At 42.0% G+C, this 26,325-nt stretch overlaps 1 long non-coding RNA gene across 1 annotated transcript; it reads left to right on the top strand.

Moving 5' to 3' along the window:
* The first annotated feature begins 1,371 nt into the window (after nt 1–1,371).
* Nucleotides 1,372–26,043, top strand: LOC118302210. The gene is made up of 3 exons (XR_004790482.2): nt 1,372–1,824; nt 10,756–10,853; nt 25,616–26,043. It is a non-coding gene; the product is annotated as an uncharacterized LOC118302210 (long non-coding RNA).
* Nucleotides 26,044–26,325: the final 282 nt, after the last annotated feature.

The following is a 26,325-nucleotide window of genomic DNA, read 5'->3' as shown; positions in this document are numbered from 1 at the left end:
AATAAATGATAAGGCGCGGGCCGAGCCAGGTTGGGGTCACGCGGTGCACTCGTTCATACGATCGGTTTGACCCAATGCGTCCCGTCGCCTGAGAGGAATCTAGGAAAACTGCTAGCAAAAAGGGGGAAACAAGAGAAATTGAGACAAGGGAGAGCAAATAAGAGTGATTTCAGGGGGCAGAGAGGAAGAAAATAAAACCCAGACAAAGGAACATATACCACACACTTGCACTACAGCTGTGCCACGGAGCTGAAAGCAAAACATGCACGCTCCTCACTTTGGCCCTTTGTGACAAGCTTCAGAGGCATTAGCAGCATTTAGGATCACTTCAGAGCCAACCGCGTGCACGGTCCAGGACCCCACCCTCCCCTTCACCCTTTCACACCGCGTGTGGCTGCTTAATTATTGATGCTTATGTATTGCTGATTTTGGTCTTTGTGTCGTCCCCGGTGAACGCTCCGGAGCGGGGTATTTATCTAACTCGGAGAGTGGGGCTCTATTCCTCATCCTGTCCACACGCCGCCGGGGCCATCCCAGTGGATATGACCTCAGCACTGCCGGAACCGGGCGGACCGTTCCTCACACACACGCAGGGGTATGTGTTTTCATTCGCCGCGGAAAGCATATACGGGAGCAGCGCCGAGGGGTGTGATTCAGTCGGGCGATTAAAAAGGCCACAAACGAGGCAATGATGTTGAAAGTCCACGACAACAGCATCAACTGCTTGGCATTAACTTCTGATTTACCCTGATAATGAAGACTGAATGTCAAAAACACACAATTTTCTTTTTACATTTTGGTTATAAAACCATGTTCTCCTGACTGACCACTGATTTATACATATCCTGTATCCTGATGTCTACAGGAACAAGTAAGTCTGCACATAGCTGCTGGATTTACGCCCGTGTTCTGAGAAAGAGCAATGGCGCGCTCTTGTGGTGAAACTGCGTCGTTGCTTTTTCTTTGGTTACTGCTATGACAGTGTGTCCCAGTACATACACAGGAACAGCTATGATAATGCTATTTATCTTAGTTTTCCATATTTATAGTTCTACAACAGAAAAGCAAACAACTTGAATATGTGCATTGATGAATGTCAATATCGCACTGTGCCTGAATGTCACTGCCGATGCAATATTATTGTTTTCATCATTATATATTATTAATATTATTTTGTTCCCTCCATTCTGTGTCGTCCACAGTCTTTTCCATTGCAAACTACACTACACACTTTAAAGCGTCTTAGATTCAAGCGGTGTCCAAATTTAGGGTCCGCATCCTCCCGATGACAAAGATCGGTTGCATCACAGCAGTGCGACTGGGCCGTCCCATTCTGAAGGCTCCTTCAAAGGCAGCCCGAGCAACGGAGGATCCAATTAGAACTGCAACAGTTAGTCGATTGGTCGATTAGAAATCGACTACTAAAATTAATCGCCAACTATTTTGATAATCGATTAATCGATGGAAGTGGTTTTTATGAAAAAAAAAAATCTAAATTGTCTGATTTGAGCTTCTTGAAAGTCAATATTTTCTGGTTTCTTTGCTCCTCTATGACAGTAAACGGAATATCTTTGGTGTTTGGACAAAACAAAACGATCGACATCTTTCACCATTTTATGGACCAAACAACTAATTGATTTATTTGAGAAAAAATAACCGACAGATTAATCGATAATGAACATGATCATTAGTTGCAGCCCTGGATCCAACGGTTGGATCCTTCTGGGCCCAATCCCGGGATTCATTGCACCCGTGACAACTCCCTTCTCAATATGGCGGCAGACACCGATGACAAAACAGTGACCGAGCAGTAGGTTCTGAAAGGTAAGTGTCGGGCTTCAGCTCAACCAAATAGCTAATTCAATAGCAAATGTAAAAGGGGCCTTCAAACCCCGATTATATGTCAAAAATAGTTACATGTTGAGTTAACGTGACATTCAGTTAGCTGCAGTAAGTAGCTATCAATGCAGACCGCCTCATTTCCGTCTATATGAACAGCATAAAGAAGTTAAATTAAATTAAATTCAGCTTCACTCGAATGGAACCAAAGCACAACGTACAGTATATTATCTCAAGGCACTTCACAGGTCTCGGCCGCACAACGTCATAGAGAGAACAGTTGTCACGGTGACTAAGCAAAGTGGAGAGTGGAAAAAAAGTTCTCTACAATTCATTTTTGTGCCACGGAGGGCAAATTTGATTATTTTTCAGTATGCATTTGTGTAATGAATGAGACACTGAGATGCTTTGTGAGTCGTCGACCTCCAATAGTCCGAATAGAGCCACGCTGAGGACAAACACTCTTTCCTCCCACAGTCTTACGTCCTCAAATAGACAAGGAGACCTACAGGTCTCCTGCTGCCAGTCTCAGGGCTGCTCAATAGATCCTATCAAACAGATCTGGTTACACAAGCTGTGGCGCTGAGAAGGTGGAGGACCTCCAAAAGCAATATTAACAGTATTGACATCTTTAATGTGCGGCAAAGGTCTAATCCCAGAGGCCACCGCGCTAATGGGGAAATATTGAGTGTTGCCAGAACAGAGGTTTTCCTCCTAATCTGTCCATTATGCGCCCTGGACAACCACTTTCACCCGAGATGAATGTGCGGAGATGGATTGGGAGATAGTGTGATCAATTTTGGAACAATGAAGGGGCCGATAACTCAAAGTCAGTCACACACTCTCTCCGATGATTAGCTGGTGTCGGTCTGAAGGAATACTATTAAAACTAAGGTCTCGGAGCCATTTCCTCTCACGCGCGCTCTCTTTCTGTGGTTTGCTGAGTGATCCAATCAATGCAACCCTTTTCATCTTTCCCTATTTCATCCCCGGCTTATTGCGACCCTTCATTTTCTTCTCTTGTTTTTTGTCCGTGTCACTCGCTTCCAGCCCTCTTTTTCTTTTTCCTCTCGAAAACCTACTGGCAATCAACCATTCCACCCGCATTGTCCGCCAGTCCATTAAGTCCACTTCCTCGCATCAGAATAAACCTGAAAGAAAAAGCAGGAGCAGTCACATGTAGGAAAGCAACCAGCCGGCCTCCACTGCTTAAGCCTGTACACATAGCTTTGCACGTCTGACTAAGTACGGGACCTGGCAGGATGGGAGAGACTGGGGGAATTTGGGGGGCTGAAATTGGGCGATTTACGAAGACGCACCCGGTTCCGTGATGCATGGCTAAGACAACACTGTGGCTCTGTGGTTTAGTGACACACCATAGTTCCTCTTTTTGCCCTGGGCTGTATCGGGGCGCCCTATCGCTCCTCCGCATCCAGCCACACTGGGTCCACACATCAGCCACAGCCAGCCAGCGGATGGCACTGTCGCTGGTGATAACACACTGCATTGTTTCTGAGTTTAGAACATGTTTGGCTGTAGTCTTGTTCCGCAACTCCAACTGAGGCTGGGGTGGGGTGGGGAGGTGTGTGTGTGTGTGTGTGTGTGTGTGTGTGTGTGTGTGTGGAGTATGAGGGGGGGACAGCAAAGGAGCTTTTTTTAAAAATTTGTCTTGTAGATTTTTGTGTGAATGAAAACATATTTCATATAACACAAGGCTGCATAGTTCATTCTTTCAAAAAGTGGTATATACCTTTTTAAATGTCAAAAAGTCATCTGCATCTCGAGCTGGTCCAAGTGAATTGTTTGTTTGGCATCGTTTGCTATCGATAAAATACCCAAACAAGTTTGCAGTTGTCGGAAATAACTTTTCAAAGGAGACATATTTTGGTCCATGTCGCTGCAAGGTATAAACGGCAGCTGCTTGCTGTGTGAGCTTGTTGGCCTTGGTGTATTGCTGGGCGTCACGTATGCAAAGCAGTAAGGGAAACGTTTTCAAATCAGTCGTATGCCCGATGCCAGTCAAACCGATGGTCATAAAAATGGCTCAGGCCACTTGTGCGACATCATCCACTGTCGTGTACTTCCATACTCAGAATATACGGCTATAACATGAACATCAAATGTTAACGAGTATGAGGCAAGGAGACTATTCAAAATGAAAGCAAAGCAACATTTTTGGTGACTCCGTTCTTTGCCTTCATTGATACCCGCTGTCATATTATTCCCCCCCCCCCCCCACTGAGCAGCACGCTGAGAACCGGCTACCCCCGCCTGTGACCTTTACAAATTCTGCCCTTTGCCGCTGTTTTGTGTAATCTGACCTTATTAAGATTTGTTTCGCACAGTGCAAACGTCACAAGTGAGCCGAGTCCTCGTCTGAACACCGTGTCGGTGCCACTCCTCGGATGCAAACAAGCACGGGCAATGGAAGACACTCGGGTCGGGCGAGAGTGTGAGGAACAGAGTGAGACACGATACCAAAAAGAGAGAGAGAGAGAGAGAGAGAGCACGAGACGGAAACAAGGGAGCACAGACAGAGGCAGGGGCTTTTGACAAAACTTCAGAGCACAGACACGTTACTCTTCATCTGTGTCTGGGTGGCACATCTTCACAGCGCAGCACCTGCCCAGCGCAGTCCCGCCCGCGTGTGATATGCTTTGCCGCCCTGCAGGGGGAGAGACACCATGCATAATCCCTGTCTCCCTCTGTTTGTCTCCCAGTCTCTCTCCCTCTCTCTAGGGCTTTTCTCTTCCTTTGTCCCCCCGCGCGTAAAACACACAGAAATTGAAGTGTGTAATTAGGCGAGCGTGCAGTGCCAAGTGAATAGTTATCGCGGGGGAGAACGTATGCACGCGCTCGCTTTTTTGCAGCCCTTGGTAACGGCGTGGCTCTGGAGTTTCAACTAAGAGAGACACTGAAATAGCCTGGCAGCCGTTGTACGGGCGTGACTTTTGTGGGCTGACATTCATGGCCCGCAGAGGATGAATCCCAATGTCTGCTGTGATCCCCTCGATGACGTGGACATTTTTAGTTCAGGACGTGAAATGTGTCGACAACCACTGGATGGGGTTACCATAAAAACTGGTCATATTCATGCTCATGAGTCTATCACTTTGGTCTGTGGCCTTGTACATGCAAATGCAGTTCAATTTTCATATCAACTTCCAAATATCTGCACGCTGGCATTGTCATTGTGATGTTTAAGAAGGTGACATTGTCATACGGGTCAAAGCAGCAATGTGCAGCCTCCCGGTCATAGCAACAGACTAATAGTTAGTTGCTTTAACCTCCGCCATCTAATCCTACACGTGACTACTACTTAAAGTAGGAATAAAGAGGGTGGTCTGATAACCTACGTTATTTATTTGTCATGAAATATAATGCTAAACAGTGGTGAATCAAGAACATTATTCCAGTGAATGTTAACCAAACGCCATATATGGCAATTGTAAAGAAAGTGGAAAAAATATCTGCCCTGCATCCGCACCAAAATGTTATTTTGAAGTTCGGTGGAAATCGATTCAGATGTTTTTGTGTAAGCCTGCAAATAAAAATGAAACGACAAACAAACAGACAAAAAAATAAAACAGAAACGATGGCGGAGGTAATTAAGATATGGCCACCCACACGAGCAATCAAAGACACACACACACACACACACACACACACACACACACACACACACACACACACACACACACACACACACACACACACACACACACACACACACACACACACACACACACACACAAACTATCCTGTTTTCTCTGTGTTTGATGCCTGTGTGTGCAAATAGTAAAACTGTATTTCTGTTATGTAGGATTTTATTGAATTAACTGAAAAAACAAACATCACAGTTTGGTTATTTAATCCCTGAATAGTTTCTGAATTGATTTTCCAGAATATTTACTGGTGATCAATACACTTATTTAGATACTTCTTTAGATATATATATATATATATATATATATATATATGTGATTTATATGTTTATAATATTACAAGCATATATTAATAATCTTAAGAAAATAAATGCACGAGTTTAGGCTTTGAAATATCATGACAGTATGATACTCAACTTTTCTTTGCTAAAGATGTCAATGAAAAAAATATATATTTAAACTTTACATTAAAGAAACCATTAGACGTCCCTCTTCCTCTTGACAAAACCCCACTGGGTCCTTTCAAGAAGGATCAAGGCAGAATTACCCAACTTCCTTCCTCATTACTTGAAGTAAAAATAGATCTGCCAGAGTTGGACTGGTAATGACAACACGGTGGGTAACATTTCCCCCCCTTTATCCAATCACGACCGTGATGTCCTAGAGGATGCTTGACAGAAAGATTGATGAATCTTTTGGGGGTTTGATGGCTAATCCTATCAAGGAAGTAGTCACTGTCTTCAGAATGCAATTAAAAATTCGAGCTAAAATTACTTACTGTGCCTTTAAAAAAAATCTTCTGGCCCCTTGGTGATCTCATACCAACATCCTGCAACGGTTCCGGTAATTTCTGAACCGCCTTTCTAATTATTTACACTCCGGTTCTTGCTTTGGAAATTATTTCATTTAAAATCATATTTGCCATTTATTCTACTTTAATGTACATTGTAGCATCGCCATGATATCATCTGTTATGTCTGTGGTTGTACAAAATATCTCATTTGTTTCAAATTTACATCTCATGCAATTACTTCTCAGTTTGAATTTCAAAGGAACATATATATCAAGGGAATTGCAGTTGGACTAAATTATTGTCTCAAATGTAAAACCACTGTAAATTAATTGATTTGCAATAAACTGGAAGTTCAATGTGGTGAGCCACCTTTACAGTTGTGTGTCTGTTAGGCCACGTTGGCTTCTTAAAAAAAGACACCGGATAAAATGGCAATACTTTTGTCTTTTTAAGAATCAATAACAATCAAATCCATTTGAAATGAAAGTTTGAAAAATAAATGAAGACACACGTAAAATACTAATAGAGAAAATAGAAATATACAAGAAAACATTAAGGTAACAAAATGTGGTTTGCATTCACATTCCGATCAATAAATATGCATAAAAAACAACATATTACACGACTGCACGGAAAGTTTCATGTGGAGTCGTTCACCGAACTCCGGTTCCACTTCACAGATGCTGGAAGAGAACACTTTACAGATTGTGCCGTTTGGATTTCAGTACGGCCAAATGTTGCACAAACTCTGAGATGGGAATATTTACATTCACAAAGCTGCACAGTTAACTGTAACATTATTATCAGAGTGGGGGTGATGATAATGACATTAATGAGGTCTTCGGTGCAGAACTATCCAGAGAGGATTAGTCTACATCCCCTTGATGCGGAAAAAACAATGCAGGATGTGGTCGGCACACGCGGCCTGCGCCGACGTCTTCCCGGTCTGCACGGAGACTAAAGGGCCATTTGGAAATGAAGGAGTCTGTTGGTGGGCGGAACAAATTAGCACTAAGAGACCCACATGCCTTCATGCTGCATCCTCGGGGTCGCGAGGCAGATGCAGAATATCACCACGGAGGGGTCGAGAAATGTTATTCGGGATAGAATTTGGCTTCGTTTTTGTCTCAGTCTCTCTTCCAGTTCAGACACAGAAAACATTTTAGTTTGTGTGTGTGTGTGTGTGTGTGTGTGTGTTTTCCCCTTACACCCCACTGCAAAAGAAAAAGTGTGTCGGCCACCACAGATGGAAGTTTGGTTTTGAAGCGCCCATATCCTGTCACCTCTCGAACGATGTGTTCTATTAGTTCTGTCCAGCCGCTTGTTGATATGCGGCCAGAGGTATGTCTAGAATAGCACCGTGCTCACCTCCTCGCCGCGGTGTTGTGACAGGTGTCCCCTGACTTCCTGCTCGGTGATCAGCAGCGAAGCCCCCGTGAATGACAACCTTCATTCCGCGAGGACACATTCTCTCCGCTGATGAGGGCCCACCTCAAAAGGTGACAACTGCTCGAGAGGGCGAATGGCGCTGGATTGTTCAAGGGACGCGGGTGTGACAGCACATATGTGACGCCTGTTTCAGTTGGCCGCCCTTAGCGCAAATAAACACTGGCGGCCACATTCTTGGCCGCGGATTCCTGAATAATTTCCCTCCACCATACAACAAAACACCAAGTGTAATAATAGCTCGTGGACCGCTGCTGTTGCATCTTCGAGGCAGACCTCCAGACATTGGTCCAATTCAGACAAAGCCGCATTAAACCGCTGCGTTTGGTAAACCTTTGAATTAGTAATGTTCACCATTTGATCTCATGAAATATACAAAACGATCATGAAAGCAACTATAAATTGTTCACTTATAGCGAAGGCAGAGAGCAAAATATAAGATGAAACACAATTAAACTTTTGAACCTAAGGTTTTATGCAGCATGAAATGTATATATATATATATATATATATATATATATATATATATATATATAGAGAGAGAGAGAGAGAGAGAGAGAGAGAGAGAGAGAGAGAGAGAGAGGGTTTTCAGCTAAGCTATCATGCGGGAGGCGGTGAGGGGGCTCGTGTCTATTTGATGGTTGGTCGGTTCAGCCGGAATCACTCTGGTGCATTTTGGCAAAGAGCTGTTTGCCAAAGGCTTCTGGTGTGTGTTCACATTCGGTTTGGTGAAATTGTCCAAATTCAGTGACTTGCTCCAACAGTGTCAGTTAAATTCTGGGGACAAAAACTAGTTTTTAGAAATGACATTTACATTTAAATAAAAGTAAACGGCAAACGTGTTCTGAGGAAACAGAAACTTTGGCCAGATTATGTTCAAAAGGCAACATTTTGATTTGTATTCCTTTAATGAATAAAGTGTTACATCATCAACAGCAGTAGAGACGCCAGGAGGTGGTTGTGGTTAGTGGTAATGGTAAAAGTAATGGTACAAGTACGCAACTGTGTCACAAGAGGCCACTCAAGAGTGACTGTGGTTACATTTAGGCAACAAAGAAACACTTTGGTTAAAGTTTGGGAAAGAGCTTTCATGTAAATAAACATGCCGTCTTAACTTTTTCTATTTGTATGTTTCTATTTTTCCTTTGTCCTTCCCCTAACATCAACCAAGGCCTGTGATTGACTAAACCAATGACCAATGATAAGAATTTCAATAATATTAACAATAGCGGCGGTCAGTACAAGTGGATACTGCAAGATCACAAATATATAATAATTCTATGTGACTATTTTACTGAAATCCTCTCCTTTAACATATTGTCCACTTGCCATATACGCAAATTAAAAACATATCTTTACTATGTTAATAGATACGGAGCGCGCGATGTGACATTGGCGTAATTTTTTTTCTTAACCATTTACTTATTCTTACGCATTGTGTTTCTATTTGTGGAGCCCGGGAGGTGACATGGGCGTGATGGTTTTTAGAAAGCATGACAATTTACTCAAACGTGCATGCGACTTACTTAAACTAATGCGTAAGAATTTGTAAACTGCGCGTAAGAATTAGTAAAACTATGTGCAGGAGTTATGGATCGCATGCGCGGCTTATTAAATGTTTATCTCCGGAGCTCCGTAAATAGAAAACATAATCCGCTCCAAATTAAGTTTCTTGCAAAATATACTTGATGCTGCGGTTTAGTTGTAAATCAAATGGGTTTGTTTGAATTGATGACATTTGATGATGCAGGATGACATTTTGTCATCTTTCGGTTATTGCAGACCTTTTCAGGAGTAGTGTAAACACCATTATTATAGTAAAAGTGACATAAAGTTATGAGAGTTATGTGAAAAGAGTCCAAATGCAAATATTATTTGTACATGATATCGTCTGTACATGAATATTCATTTTTAGAGGCAGAATCAGTCATAACCAGGGCAGTTAAGTAGCCTCTATTAATTCAGATTTCAAAATGTTGTTTGAATGAATCGTGCCTGTAATGTACAATAATGTGCATTACAGGCACAGGAGTAGAGTCCCTTCTTTGATACTCCTACTGAATTCAGAAGTAGTAGGTTAACTATGGAGCAACGTAAGAAGACAACTTGTTAAAGACGGCGGTGCATGAACAACAGGGAGTGTGATCGCTGGTGTAATGAGCAATGACCAACGAGAGTTCATGAATAAAACACAGTGCAGTGTGTGTGTGTGTGTGTGTGTTATTATAACAAACTATTATACAGTACAGCACGCTATGCTAGACGGCCTCAGAAGACTTCAAACTGGATGCTACTACACGCATACAGATTGTGTTTCCATATTGCAGAGCTGACGTGAATGTTGGCTGGTCCATTAATTATCTGTGTTCATAGGAGAATCATACATACTTTTTTTTGCGGTGGGATCCTAATTTATTCTTTTAATATACCCAGATCAAAATCACAGGACAACCGCAACAACATATTTGGTTTGAACTAAATTGCGCGAGAGTTCTTCGCATTATGAATTAGCATTTCTCCAGATCTGTGCGTTCTCATACCTTTGACAGACTCGTATTATGCAGACGCTTAGTAAAGCACAGTCCTGTGCATTTTGAGGCTGGATGCGATGTAATGATGACCCAGGGCCGTTAAAACCAAGTGATCAGCTTTAACCCGTAATTGACATCATTAAAAAGTCTCTAAAAACAGGTTGTGTGTTGCAGGGGATTTAAAAAGCACAGGGGTCGGAGCATCGGTACATCTCAGCGCATACATCATTGCTACAGAATAAAGTGAATGTAGGTTAAAAGTAAAAGAGAAAAGAATCATCGCATAGGCAAAACCACCGGTTGGTGCAAATCGGCAGCTCCAGACATCACAGGTTTGAGCCTTTTTTCTGCAGTGTCTGGATTGTTTGAAAACCTCCAGGCAACAACTCTGGTGATTGATTCTGACATTAAACATTTTCTTTTTGTTTGAAGTACAGTGATTTCAGTTAACTGTTATTCTTATTCACCTCTGTCTGTTCAGATTAGCGATTTAAACGCTCCGCCGTGGTGCTGTTTCAACGACCTCTCCTGACTCTGCCAAGATGCTTCATCATTAACTGTCACCTGAAAAGCCCCCAGGTATTAAAACCTCTGCAGGTCGAACACGCCGTGAGGAATGGGGGGGGGGGGGGGGGGGCATCGCTTGTCCGATGAGGTCACAAGGTTAATTGATTTAAGGTTAATTCATTTACTTAAAGTCATTAATTCATTCACTTCATGCATGTGACTCCAATCGCTCTAAATTGACCACCATGGGACTTCAACAACCGTCAGTTGCTTTCAGATCTTTGCTTGAGTTGAAGAAGTGTTTATACAACTACTCTATGGAAGTCCTGCATTCTTCATTTTAAATGGACATGACGAATAACTTTTTATTCACCATGAATGGTAACTGATTGTGCTATATAATGTTGTTGGAGTATTTTTACTGATGCATATGGTTGAATCAACACTTTTTGTCAAAATGTCAGTGATTTTTTTTACAATAAACCCAACATCAAATCTGCGTCACCAAAAGAACTGGTGTCTACAGCTACATTGTTGTAAATGTAATGGAGTAAGTCACATTTGTCTTAGACACAAAGCACATAACACAGAGCACGTACTTTTGCCAAAGGTCAAAGCTCAATCCCGTCAGGTTAAAGAAAGGGAAAGACAAAAAGAAATCCTGGATCTGCTCGTTCATCCAGATCCGCTCCTAATATTCTTCGTCCTTCGGTCGTGGCCGACCCCCTCCACAAACATTTCATGGAAAGCAGTTGAGTAGTTTTCGCGTAATGCTGTTTAAGGAGCAGTACGCGATTTTAATCCAATACACTTAATGTAAAAAATCAGCAATTATTTATATATTTTACATACCTGAGACTCCTCACCAGCCAGTAGAAGTATATCTAAGAAGTGTATTGGATTATACAACAGACCAGAGGACAGTTTTATTCCCATCTTGACAGTAATCCAGTCCATTATCTCAAAATGTGCTTTTTTGAATAAAGCTAACAATGCTCGTAACTCATTTTGGACGGAAAAACTCATCTCCTGCTAAATGTATAACGAGTTATTTATTTTTTTATCCACAAGACTGACATATTTTCATTACATCCCCAAATCCTTAAGCACACACTAATGAGATAATCACGTGGAGTGGGAGTTAAGGTTATAGGAGGAATACGATAAGAGGAGTAAGTTCCCATCAACCCGGGTTTAAATCCCAGTCACAGCTCCCACACCGGCCATAATCTACTTGTTGAAAATCGACGGCGACATCCTTTCAACTCAGGGACTAAGATGATTGACATCCCCCATCCATAGCTGCTGACATCGTGAAAGCCAGCCTGCCAGTAAATCGTCCGACGCTCCTAATTCCTTGAAAAAAACAAAACAAAACAAACAACAACACTACAAACATGCCTCCACATTGCCCTTCTAAATGCCCGCTGTACAACCCCCGGGATTTAAGCGGCCCTAATAAGAAGCAAACCAAGGCCACGAGCCCCCGCGATTATTCCGTCCCTTAATTAGAATTCTCATTATTTGCGGAGTGAGGGGAGAGACTGTGCAGTAGCATTCACATCAAAGGCGTCATCCCCAGGCAGAGATGATAATTAGATAGTCTAATCTGTTCTCTGAAGTGTCTGTTCCAAATCAACATTTCTGGAGTGTTTGTTTTTTTTTTCCTTCCCCCCCCCCCCCCTCCGCCTTTGCTTTGCTAAGAGACTGATCAATTAAAAAACAGAAAAATAGATTCCGCCGGTGACTTGTTTTCCTATTCCGCCGTATGCAGCTCGGACTCTTCTCGACTCCATCGACACGTGCGGTCCCTGCGTATTCCTCTGCAGTTTGATTTATGAAAAAAAAAAAAAAAAAGGCCTGAGAATAAATGATGCCTCTGCTGAGATTTTGTGAAAAAGAAAAAACTGTGCGCGTTTCAGGTCTCCACGTGCAGAGAGCTCGCCCTGAAGAGACGGGCCTCTGTCGTCCCTCGCCAGTATCGACAGATGGCACTGTTTTCCTGCTAAGTGACTGACTCCAGTACGCTGCATCTCTCACCTCAACTCTCCCTCTCTCTCTCTCTCTCTCTGTCGTTTCCTTTTTTTCCCCGTCTCTCCCTCTGTGTCTCTGCCTCTTTGTCTGTCTCATTCCCCTTTTCCCATTTGCTTAAGCAGAATGAGGGCACCGGAGAATCATTAAGTGTAACTGCTACCTGAGATTAGTGAGAGGGGCTCAAATGAAGTGTCACTAATATGAGGATTACAAGAGCAAAGCCACCTGAAGTCCTCCCAGATCTGCCTGCAAACATGACAGAGAATGTGGTGCGCAGAGACATGGGGGGGGGGGGGGGGGCGCGACAACATTTGCAACATCTACCGAGGCGATAACATGTGTCCCCTGTTTGTTTCTGCATATTCCTGTGATACACGAACCAGTTAATGCTTAATATATTGCAATAAAAACCTAAGAAAAAAAAAAGTAACAACCTCTGTGTAGAGCTATTGTAGTCCGTCATAGATTCAGGGGCTATTCTTTCAAGCAAAAGTCTGAAATGTGCATTTTCAGTATTTCACAGATCGCGTCGGGATGAGCATGTAGGTTTACACATCTATACAAGTGTCCAGGGGTTTCACCACTGCAGACCTGTGCGTGGAAGCCGGTGAGGGACGGTGGGTTGGGTTTTATACTGCAGACTGTAAACCGGTTTACGTTTTTTTTTTTTTTAATTTTAACGTACACACAAACCGAGCAGAGTCCGCGCTGCAAGACCGGGACCTCCTCCCTCGCTGGCTCCCCGACAGTGAACGCTGCCAGTTATATTAGTTGGAAACTGACGGGAACTGAGCCCAGGTCTCTGTCGGAACACCTGGACTCCCTAATTAATGGATTTATTTCATCTGATACTTTTATAATACATAAACCACCGATTGTTATCACTTTTATTTTGTCAGGTGCAAATTATTAGGCAGCAATCTCAATCCAGTTGAGTAATTACGTGATGAGCTTCTATAATTTTAAATGCTGAACTGCGCTAAATTCCAATTATCCTTTATCTTTTTGTAATTTTTGATGATAGCATCCATAATAAATGCTGAGATTTGGTAACGCTGATAAGAAAGGACAGGAGGTCGACTTATTTGAGCTCAAACATCTTGTCTCCTCCGCTTCCTTGTTGTAAATATCAAACAGAATTCACAGACCGAGCTTCTGGTTCCTCTCTGACTTACTGTACTTACCATAGCTGTTTACGCACATCATTTCCTGTGCAATGAGGGATTATTGCTGACATTTAGGTTGGTGGTTTGGATAATGTCTTAACTGTGGGCTTGTTTACAACACGTCTGATTATCTGACTGCTCATTTCTTGCCCCATTGCTCGCCATTTTCCCCCATCTCGACTATTATTTTTGGACATATGTAAGTGTACCAAACAGAGAGAGAGAAGGTGGCAGAAAATACAAGAAACAGGTTCAAAATGAAGAGGAATAATCTACACTGTTCTCCAAGGCCTGGGGATGACCTTTGGTCCTTATCTACCCTGCTATTCATGATTCAGCTTGTCCTGCAGATCCGTTACCTGGTCAGTATGTTAGCCATCAACCAGCAATCTCACTGAATCCGTTAGTGGCAGTATTTTGCTGAGCACTGGTGAAATGAAAAAGCAGCGAAAAATCTGTTGGAACTAAAAAAACAAGTTCTTATTCTTAAATCATGAGCTCTTGTCCTCGCTGTACTACAAGAGGGAATGCTTTAGTGCGATGATCAATACGTGTTGGCTGCATCAGTTGGAAAGCACTAGAAAGGGAGTCAGAGGCGTGGAGATCTTCAAAAAAGTAACCAAACACAATGTTTTATTTGCAAAGGATATTAAAAGAGAATGGCTGCACTCGCACAACAGGCTGCTGAGAGTCTGGATCCACAGTCCACGCGGCGGAGTGGCGAGGGTAGACGACTGCTTTCAAGTGAATAAAGAGCTTTTCAGGCCCAAGATCTCATCAAAAGAGAAACGTTTCGGAATAATGACGCCGACTGCGGATTGGGAATTGTCTTGTTTTCAGTTCCTTCGATTTTCTCTTTGTGCTGCATTTTGCCGTCATTAGATAGGACACGGAAGAAAGGGGAGGAACACAGGGGGAAAATAGCGCTTCACCATGGCTAGATTTCACAACCAGGACGTCGCGGTTATGTATGCACTCAAGATAACGATACACTACTCTGCTGTGGAAACATCCCGCTGTGAGATTTATACATTATTTTACAAATATATATATATATATATATATATATATATATATATATATATATATATATATATATATATATAAATAAATGTCTCATTAGCCTATGGTTGAGAGTGATTCATTTGGCTGAACCTTTCACCCACACCACGGGTGAAAGGTTGCAGGATAGACCTGACAAGAGCAAAGTCCTCTAAACTTACTTCACATCGAGAAAGTCAAAGCAACGCAGCGTGGATCAAAGTCAATACGCTTCGCACTGAAGAGGGTGAGATCTTTTTTCATCCCATGCAGGTATACCATCACTCAAAAATAATTTCTTTCCACTCGCTTAATATTTCATTACCGTCTTTGCCGTTCTTCCTTGGATAGAAAGTGTTCCAAGTGCTCACCGATTGGCTCTATCAAAGGGAATTTCTCACATAAAGGAACATCAATAATGGAAAGGTGTGCAACGGATGGCTGGAAGGACTGTGAACTTTTCCCTGTGTCCAATTAATGTTTTAGCTGACTCCAGCTATAGGGGCAAGTTCAAGCAATCAAGATAACAAGGTGTTCAACTGGAAAAAAAGGGACGGCTGAGTCGCAACAGAGGGAAGTGGTCGCAATGGGCAATAGCTATATATACATGGATCTGAACCAGTGTGTGGCCGAGGAGCTGAACAATCAATAAAATGATAGATGGGCATTTATTAGACTTTGCACATTAGAGTAAAATGTCAACAGGGGTATGAAAGCAATCCGGTCATTTCTCAGTGTATGTTTTAATATAATGTATGAACGAGATCAACAGATGTAAACATTAAGATTTGCTTTTAACGGAGCACTATATGTCATCACCGCCGCAGCTGTGGACACGCACAGCAGCAAGGCACATTTGCATAAAGCACATAATTTACGTGAGCCATTGTACCAGCTATTTAACTTGGGAGTCGCACATTGTGCGATCTACAGCCCACCTAATTTTGTTCACTTAGCCGGGAGTTTGGTGTGTTTTTGCTCGGTCTAAATTGCGGGCGCATTAGGGGGGTGATGACAGCGCAATACACCGGGGCCATTATGGAAACTCTAATTGGGCAATATGAGATTTCCAGCAGTTCGGCTACTTTAGAGATACCGTCGTACTCATAAAGCGAGAATTTGTGAGGAGCGTACAAACAAAACAAAGACTTGTTGTTTTCAGCTCATGTTCCTTACAGACCCATTCTTGTAACACCGGCCACTTGGCCGGTCTACTTAGTTTAGCGTATATTTGCTTACTTAAAAGTCACTCTTGGGCCAAGTTTGGGATCATAATAATCAAGAATCCCTGACTCCAGACTAAGAAAATGTGTGGCATTGCCATGGATTAGAATAGAACATTATAATGGACAATTTAAAAATGTAGGAAAGCATCAAGGTAGTTGCGGGTGGGCCATAACCACGGCTAGTTCGCGCGACAGTTCAGAATCAGGAACCTCTTCTTGTGGTTGACACCTCGATAAAAGGAGCGCAACCATAATGTCGCTACTGCTTCCTCATTGCACAGGAAACACTGTGAGTGCAGCTACAGAAGGACAGATTTGAATGAGAAAGGCGAGTGCAGCTAAGGTGGATTGGCGGATGTCCTGGAAATGTTCCCCCATAGAAACAAATTATGAAAGAGATTTCTATAAAATTATTGACAAGACAGCTCCCCCTGTAGCTTAGGTCGATTATCACTCTTTGTGTCGGACTTCCTTGTAGTGATACTGCGTCTTCGACGATTCCAGCAGTATACCTTCGGTGAAAACAGTTATCAGAAGAAATTGATCCAACGGGCAACAACAATGAAATCAAGTTGTGAGAAACGATGTTCATTCAAAAGGTTTTTCCAATAAAAAGGACCTTCATGATTTTGGTTTCCTGGGGGAGACCCAAACAATGTTATAGCTTACTCTCGACAGATTTTCTCCTGAGCTGGAAATGGCTGGAAACATTAAACTGTACATAGATGGTCAAACCCCATAAAAAAATGCATGTGACTATCCCGCAATTAAGTCAAGAGAGATGGACTCAATTAATTTTATGTCCAATTAAATTGACTGCACGTTCTAATGGTTTTGATACCCTTTCCTCTTTTTTTACAGTATGTTATCCATTTCAAAACCTAAAATAAGTCTGATTATTGGCTCCCAGTCACATACCAGGAGAAGTGCATTGCGATGTCAAGTCCCGTAAATATTGCTATTTATTTTCTGCAAACACAAGCTTTTCTAAATTAGATCTCATGAGACATGCAGTTGGACTTGGAAAGACATACATGGGTATGCAAATATACCCGCATGGATGGATTGGACATGTACAATGATGAATCATTAATGATGCAATTTGCGCATGAATTTCCCTTCACATTTGCATGGATCTGTGTTTTCACAAACTCACAACCTTCTTGAATCAGTATGTAATTGTTTACTGCTGCTTAGAGAAAGAAAAAAGAAAAATCACACCCCGTTCTCAGATGAATAGATGAAAGCTAATGTTGACACTTCCTGCTCGAGTGTGTCGGTTGTGTCTATCACGTTTTTCTCAAGTGCTGCGGCCTCAGTTTGAGGATTAGAAGTTTGCAGAGTAAACAAGTCAACGAGCCGAATTAACCAGTGCTCTGAGACAGAACGCTACATTCTCTTGTTCTTTAAAAAGAAGCATAACAAAAGAAAAGCCCCCCCGCCCCGCCCGCCAAGAACAGACAAACGAAAAACACAGAGCAATTTTTTGGCTGGTCCAGTAGGAGAAATTCTGGTTCCAGCTCTGTCGTCGCATTTTTTTTTCGAAACTTCCACACTGAGGAAAACCAAATGACTCAAGCTTATAACACTGCAGCTAGTGTGCCTCGGCGGTTCCCACCGTGTCTCTCCTCAGCGATATGCAAAGAAGAAGCGTTGTTCGTCAGCAGAACACCCAGCAATTTCATCACCCAACTGTGGATTCATGTATCAATCTTTGACAAACAGCAATTGACATTGTCATTTACGGGGGTGTTCCATAAACTTAAAAATTGCCCCTCTATTTTTTCTTCCTGCTCTCACCACCTCTGCTGCCATAAGACGACAACAGTAAACGGAGGCAGGCAGGCAGTTGTCACTGGTTGGAGCCCCGTCTGTGTAACGAGGTACAGATCAATGCTCGCGTCAAATGGGCGCCACGATCTCATAAAAACCTCGCCGCTCCTGCCTCTTCCATCCCTCTGCAGGCCACACGCATGGACGTGCTGTCATCTCAACAACAGTCTGAGGGAATGCCCCGAGATGCAGCCATTGTTATTCGTCCGACTGAATTTTTTTAGATTATTCTACCGCGGTGTGTTCTTGAAAGGGCGCAACATCTGCGAAGTTGAATTCCGCGCGGGCGGGTGCTTCTTCATCTACGGTATCAATTTGCAATGGAACAAATACGCGGCGCTCAGCGCAAAGCCCGCTGTTCGACAGATTCATCACGTGACAACAGTGAAGAGGTTTGATTGCTGTAATCAGATTGTATCCGACTCACTTAGTGCACCCACATCATATTATATCCTCCCCCTTCACTTTTATGGGTATTGCCAGTGGAAAGCCTGCCTAATGTGCACTGCCTCTACAGCTGCGATGCTCTCCAACGCTACACCGAGAATTTATGTCTGAACGCGATGCGGAAGTGTAACAAATCTTTGCTTTTCCGTGCGTGACAACTTAAGGGGCACAATCATTATCTAAAGGCATTGCCTTTAACTGACAAAGAATCGGCGGCTTCCCTGCGCATAATGGATATCGGTTTTAGGAATGGCGATGGTGGTGGGGTGCCGCCTGATGGAAAATAAATAAATAAATTCCAAGTTCATCATGCAAATTCATCCTCCCAACCGTGGCACATTCTTCAAACAGACACCTCCTCTGGAGAGAGGGAGACACAGTCTGATAAAGAGACAAATGAGCTAGTGATCTCCATACCAGCCCCTTTGCTTGTGTGCTCTGTTCTTCTGGGTGCGTGTGGGTGTGCGTGTGTGTGTGTGCAAGCGAGTGACAGAGGGGTGGTGTGGAGGATGGCCGGGTGGGGGTGGGGGCTTCAATGACCTTTGCAATGATGACAAGCATGTCCAGGAACACGACTGTGCATGTGGGCTTTACTTTTGCCAAGTGATTGCGGGCTGCATAGGAAGGCGAGCTCATAAATAGTTAGTTGCCGCTTAGAGAAATCCTGCATCTATCCAATGTATATAATTACGCAACAATTATACACAAATATATAATTGTATACAGTAGAACGGATCCTGTTATTGTCACACAAACCTTGTGCCTCTGCTGTTTGAAATCACAAACAAAAAGGGGCCATCAAACAATCAACTCTTTCTCTTGCTGCGGCAACTGCCGATTATTTTCATTGCGGAGATTTTTTTTTATTGGAAAAGCATTTCTAGAGCTATCTATTTATCAGACCCAAAGGTCGGTGGTTCAATCCCTTGGCAAAAGCATATAACCCTAAATTGTATTAATGTGTGTGAATGGGTGAATGTGATTGGTCAATAAGACAAGTAGAGCGCTATAGTCCATTTACCATTTCTATCTATCTATTTAGCTACAGTGCTGCAATAGTAGTAATTTACGTGCTGGACACTCACAATCTTTTAACATGTTTCCTCCTCTCCTCTCCTCTCCTCTCCTCTCCTCTCCTTTTCCTCTGGTATTCAGATATTCCAACAAGGTGATAACAAAATTGCCTGACATCTCCAGATTTATTGCTGTATTTTCTTATTATCGCCAAAGAAATATACAGAGATTCTGTCCCATAAATCATATTGAGAGAGCAATGCAGGCCCTATTGTGTTTAGCCCATTGCTACCGTTTTTTGGATGAGAAATAAATTGCTGGTTCATTTTCACAAAATGGAAATGAAAAACCACTACTGGAGCCACAGCGTGACTTTTCTCATGGAAGCGTTTATCAATGGATGGATTCCTTGAGTGTTGCTGCTACGCGAGGATCAATTCCGATTAGCTCTTACTGGTTTTGACAATGGACTTAGATGCTTCTGCAATTCGTAATATTTGTTTTCCTTTCTTCCCTCTCCCCACATTCGCCCGAGTGCCTCGCGCCATAGTGTTGGATTAGAATACACACATTTGCTGACAGAAAAATACACTTTAATGTAATATAAAAGAGGAGGATTTATGTATATGTGTCCTGACAACGGATGACATACATTTGTGATTTATGGGCCAACTTTGCAATAAATATTTCAATGGCTAAACAGTCGGTGCTCGGCGAAGGACTACCTTCTTTCTTTCTTTCCCTCCGTCCTTGCAGAATGCATAATGATACACTATGCATAATACCAGACATGAGTAGAATTTCATTTGAGGAGTCTTAATTAAATAACACTCAATGTTTTTCTTTCTAACATTTTACACATATTAATTTTTCCGGTGTTATGATGCAGCGGTGCAGCCTGATTTGCTCTGATACGGAGTTATTTTCCACAGACTGGCGATGATAACACAGCTCAAGCTGAGACCTTACACACTGAATAAAAGGTGTCTCTATTTCGTGTTGAAAAAACAGATTTGGACTCAATTTGGGCTGCAACCTTTCCCAGCACTATTGAGGGCAAAGATCCGACACAGACCTTTTTTTAAATATTAATGCGCTTTTTGATGCCATGCAAGGTCAAAGCAGATGTTCTCCCTCCACTTCCTAGATAGCTCTACCCTTTTGAATCAGAGGGGATGTTTTTCTGTTTAGAAATCTCTTTTTCATGCTCAAAGTCAGCACATCACCGGATGGGGTGCCGGAAAGGATTTTAGGCAGTTTACTTTTAACTCGGGGACAAGAATGTTGGCCCTAAGTTTGCGAGCGGCAACACTGCTATCAACAGCTTTATATCTTACATTAGCATTTCTGCCAAGGTTAAAAGCGTTTGTTCTCTTTAGTCCAGGGGCTTTGTTGATTAACACAACAGTTCAAGATAGTAGGAAATCCTCTGACTTTTTGAATGCTTAAAGAAAATTTCAAGTACAATACACTGAGTACAAGCAGGTGCCAAAAATCTCCCCATGCATTATTCCTCTAAGTCATACAGAGAAAGAAAAACCTAGGATCCTTCCTTGGATTTTTCTCTTTGCTTTAATAGTCCTCAAAATACAGCTGTGTAGCTACACATCAGATTAAGATATCCCACGTTCTCGTCAAGGTTAATGCACAGATGTTGAATTAATTATGTCATTTTTACACTAAACCCATTATAGATTGCATCAAATTCTCATGAATATAAACAAGATGAACATAAAATGACAAATGAAGAACAGATGACAGCACATGTGGATTCATTTCCACACTGTCTGTCATGTTACGTTTAAAAACCATCTAATGAATTATGAGAAAGAAAGAACGGCGATATGATGTTGCTCACCGATGTTCAAATGTAAAGCCTGCATTTCTACTCCTCCCAAAGCAGAGGTGTGTAGCAGCAAACATATAAAAATGAATTTGGTCCCATCATTTGAAAAGTCACAGCGGCGCCTCGATGTGTAGACACAATAATATCACACTTAAATAAAGACAATAAACATACACAGTAATGTTGCACATAAGAGAAACATTTCCATGTCGTCAAAAATATGGCTTACTTATACAGCTGAGGTGGTCCAAGATATTACCTGCAGGAGCACTTGAACCAGTCCCTCAGTAGACATGAACATAAAAGCAGTTTCTTATTTTCCTTCATTTCCCCAGCTTTAGTTTTAAATGTATTCAGTGTAATAATGCTGTGGATAAAGAAGGGCAGAAGATACCCTGCCTTGGCCCGATAACATCATACATTAAATCTAAAAAATATTCTGCTATATAATACTTCCATAGAATGCAGAAGACATTTTAAGTCTAAGAATGTGCTCCACTCACTTTTGTTTCATTTCATTCCACACTGTAGAGGTCAATGACACATTTGGGGCAAGAGCTGAAATCAACATACTAAAACACTACTACTACTACTACATCAGTTGTAACCAGCATCTCGTCTTCATGCATTACTTTTTTTTGCCTTTTTGGATCTAATCTTTAGGGCAGAAATGATTAGTCAAATAACTGCTTACTCATCTATAGCACTAATCCTTTGAGGGTCGCAGGGGGGCTGGAGCCAATCCCAGCCGACATCAGGGCGAGAGGCGGGGCTCACCCAGGGCCAGGGCCAACATACAGAGGCAAACAACCATTAACATTCACATTCACATGTCCACCTAAGGGCAATTTACAGTCCCCAATTAACCTAAGTCTGCATGTTTTTGGATTGTGGGAGGAAGCCGGAGTTCCATGAGAAAACCCACACAGACACAGGAAGAAGATGCAAACTCCACATGGAGCGCTAACCACCGTACCGACTGCATACTCAACTGGGAGAAAAATAATCTGAGGCTATTTGGATCCTCTGTTCTCTTTCAGTCATTTTTCACGCAAGTGTACGTAAATGTAAATGTTGCGGCAGCGAGGCACTGTGGGATCTCCATTCCTTTTATAGCTGATGGTCCAGTGTGGCCAACCCATGAGGAGATTTTATTGAAAAAGGAGGCACCGAAGCACCTTACCTTGCAATTAGGGAATTGGAGCAGCTCGTATCGTAGTTGCGACAAATAGACTTCTGGATCATTTCACACAAGGTTGGAACCTTATCAAGTCAGAAGGACTCTTTGACTGCAGCCTTTGTCTTACATGGTAAATTGTTAGCGGTAACTTTGTCATGTGGACAGATCGCCCTAATTAAAGGTAGCTCTCTCTCTATCAAGTGGGCAGCTGGGTAATACCTGATAGTACAAATTGAGACTACACAAAGCCTCTCTTGCTCCACTTGGTTGGCCCAACTAGGGCCCATCCAGGTAGATACAATCACTTGGTTTCAAATGAGTAAATCTTACATTTGAGGGCCTTATTTCACTCACTGCAGTGACTTAGATGTTACTGCAGACTTCTCCGTGTGCAGCTGCCCAACTAGCACCTACTGATAACCTGCGGTTGACGTGTTTAGGGGACATCTGTAAATTGCGCATACAGAAAATAAGCTGGGTTCCACCGTCACCCTCTAAACTGCACGAGTCTCTGCATGCACATCAGTCACGCGCCGCGACACCCACATCCCCAAGTAAATACTCAACCTGTGGGAAACACTGCAACCATAACACAATCATCCATCAACTTTACTGTGCAGCAGGCAATATCACCCGTCAATCTCCCTCATACTTCATTCTGGTCTCAGACCTGGTAACTGTCCATTTCCCATATGGACACAATGGTGAACCCAGAGGTGCACACACCAGGAGCTTAACAATATCCTGAATCTAGACTGTAAAAGATGAGAAAATAAAATTATAAAAACACTGCTGGTCTACCTCTTCGCTGACAGATTAAAGGGAGGACTTGCTGAAAAATTATTATCCCTCTTTGCAACAGCTAAGGGGATTTAGTGTTTCAGGGTCCATATCAGATTTTAAAGTTTAGTGGCCAGTGTTCGCTGTGAAATAGTGAGGTGTCATAGCAATACATTTAAGATGAGATATGATTTCGGTCCAGTTACAGATGTATATGTTCCAGTTTTAATAGGACCCTGTGACCCCGATACAAGTTACTCCATCTTCCACCCTCATTTAGCTTGAAGATGTCTTAGTTTACCTACGGCAAACTCGTAACTGTTTGCTACAGTGGATATGGACCTGTCTAATCTCCTAAAATGCTGTGAAATGCAATCGATTACTTTACTATAGCTGTCACTCTTTTATGCGGAATTCTAAAAAAACACGTTTTTTTTATTTGGGGGGAAAAATTTCCAACAGTAATGACCTGTTTGAATCCAGAATTTACAGTCAATAAGCGCATCAGACAAGTGGAAGTAGTTCACCTTTTGTTTCTGCAGAGGGCATTCCTATTGACCTATAAGATAATAAATAAAAACGCAGGAAGACTAACGAGCAAGGCCATGCTAATTGGATGATCAAAACTCTGGAGCATCTAACGAGCAGTGTGTGGAATTACTTTTGGTTCTTCCCTGTTTGCCAGAACAAAGTTAAATCTGTTTGCCAACTTTGTAATAAAAAAAGAATAACTGCTGAAGCTATTTCTGGCAGCTTGCTACCTAAGCTTTGCATAAAGATTTAAAACAGGTAGCCTTCTCTGTAGTAGAAATCTGACTAGCGGCACGTCCAAAGTTCCCTAATTAGTTAGTTATCTGTATATCATTTGTTTAATCTGAACAAAAACCAAAGAATGACAACAGTTTGCTGTTTTAAGGGGGTTTATGTGTCCGACAGTTTCTTGGCTGGGAGCATCTGCCTGGCACCCCGCAGAGGCTCCAGTACTGTCTGCCAAGAAATAGCCCATCTCATGACCCACTATAAAAACAGCAAATTGTCTATTTTTATATGGATTAAACAAACAAGATATATCAGCTGTTTCCAGTCTTTATGCTGCGCTAAACCAACTGGCTGCTGGATGTTGCATCATATTTATTACACAGACATGCTACTGCTGTTAATCTTAATTTAATCTTTGGCAAGACAGCCAATATGAATATTTCATGGGCTATAAAATGTTGAACTATTGCATTTAAGTTTACATTATTTTCCAAAGACCAAAGCTTCCCCCATGCCATTACCTAAAAAGAGATCAGATTATAGGTTAGTGAAAACTGTGTGCTGTTGTCTGATTATACCAGAGACAAGCATATTATTCTATAATTTTTTTTAAATGTAAACTCGTTTCCCCACTTCATGCTCATGTTTTTGGTTGAACCCCCTAAACCTGTGGTAGTGATTTGAAAAAAAAACATAAATCTGTACCTTTATAGTCCTCAAAATAAAGAACACAACTGAAAATGAATAAAAGCTTTGACAATATTTATATTTGTGATTCAGGGTTGACTGTGAAGGACAAACCTTTTCCTTTTTTTTAAAAAAAATGAAAGCAAATGAGAGTCATGTAATATGAATACTGTTCCCTATGAAGGTCAAGGCCTGTCTGGAGAGATAAAGGCAAATTATTTTTGATTAATGCTGCCTCGCTGGGCAGAAAACATACAAACTGTGTCGCAAAGAAAACAGTGCGTTGGTTTAAATTGTTCGGATGCTGAAATGTCAGCGCTGTGCTCAAATTTAGGGAAATGAGTTGGAGGTAGAAGTTACGAAGGCGATCACAAATTGATGCCAGGATTTTGTGTAAGAGCATTCATGGCTGGATTCTTTCCTTTTACATACGCGTTGGCCCACTGTTGTTCAGATGACGGTTGACGGAACTCAATCTGAGAGGTATTTGTTTGTGTCTGAGGGAATCTTGCACTTGGCGCTGCTTGTTTATAAGACATGACAGGTATTTGCCGGTCTTGGCTTCTGGATTTACTGTATGTGTCATCGAAACAAAACTGACCTCTCACTGATATTAATTCCTTTGACTTTGCCTGTTTGACCCTTGTGGTTAAAAAAACAATGGAATTCTAAGGAAGTATCACTGCAGATCACAATTTACACCCTCAGTTCTGAGGCACTTATCATAAATTCTCTTTCTTCCACGTGTCTCTGTCTGACTGTGTCTCTCTCTCTTTCTCTCTGCCTCTGATGTTTCTGACAATTCCCTCACGTCTCTGCAGGTCTGTCTGCTGCAAACCACACCAGAAGGAGACCCAAGAAAATGCCGTCATCGTACATCCGTCCTCATTAAGATAATAACTGAGGAAAATAAAAATATTCGGGCCATTAACAGGGATTACCAGATTGCAGTGCAGATTACACTATTACTTTGCATGTAGAAACTGCATTAGCCACCAGTGTGTTGTCAAAGGCATGTCATCAAAAATACCTGGGGATTACAGATCGTTGACGACTCTTTATTACTGTCTGTTTCACATTTCCCCGAGTGAATGTAGTGTTCAAAGTGAAGACGAATACAAATAAAGTCATCAATCAATGACAAAAACAACACAAAGGATAATGGATTATTGATGCTGCAGAGTATTTGCAGGGAAGTTTGTAATTATCATTTTCTGACTTCGGACTTGTTCATAAACTGGCACTCTGAGCGCTTGAGCACGCCAAGATTGGCTGTGTAAATTAAGCCATAAAGCTATTTGTTTACTCTGAAAATCTGATTGCCTAGAGTGATTATTCAATCAAGTCACCGTATAAATAAAGAAAGAAAAAATCAGTCCACTCAAAAAACTTGGCCGCTCTGCAGAGAATCTGCTCCCTCATTACTGGACTAGTTGAAATGCAGCTGAGTCAAGTTTCTGAGTCAAGTAATGGTGTACATAATGTAGGGAAAAGATGATTGATTTTGGATGCTAGATATCCCAGAAGCAAA

This window comes from Scophthalmus maximus, chromosome 4, assembly GCF_022379125.1.
Source record: "Scophthalmus maximus strain ysfricsl-2021 chromosome 4, ASM2237912v1, whole genome shotgun sequence".
NCBI classification, from domain to species: Eukaryota; Metazoa; Chordata; class Actinopteri; order Pleuronectiformes; family Scophthalmidae; genus Scophthalmus; species Scophthalmus maximus.
This window is presented reverse-complemented; position numbering and strand designations above follow the sequence as displayed.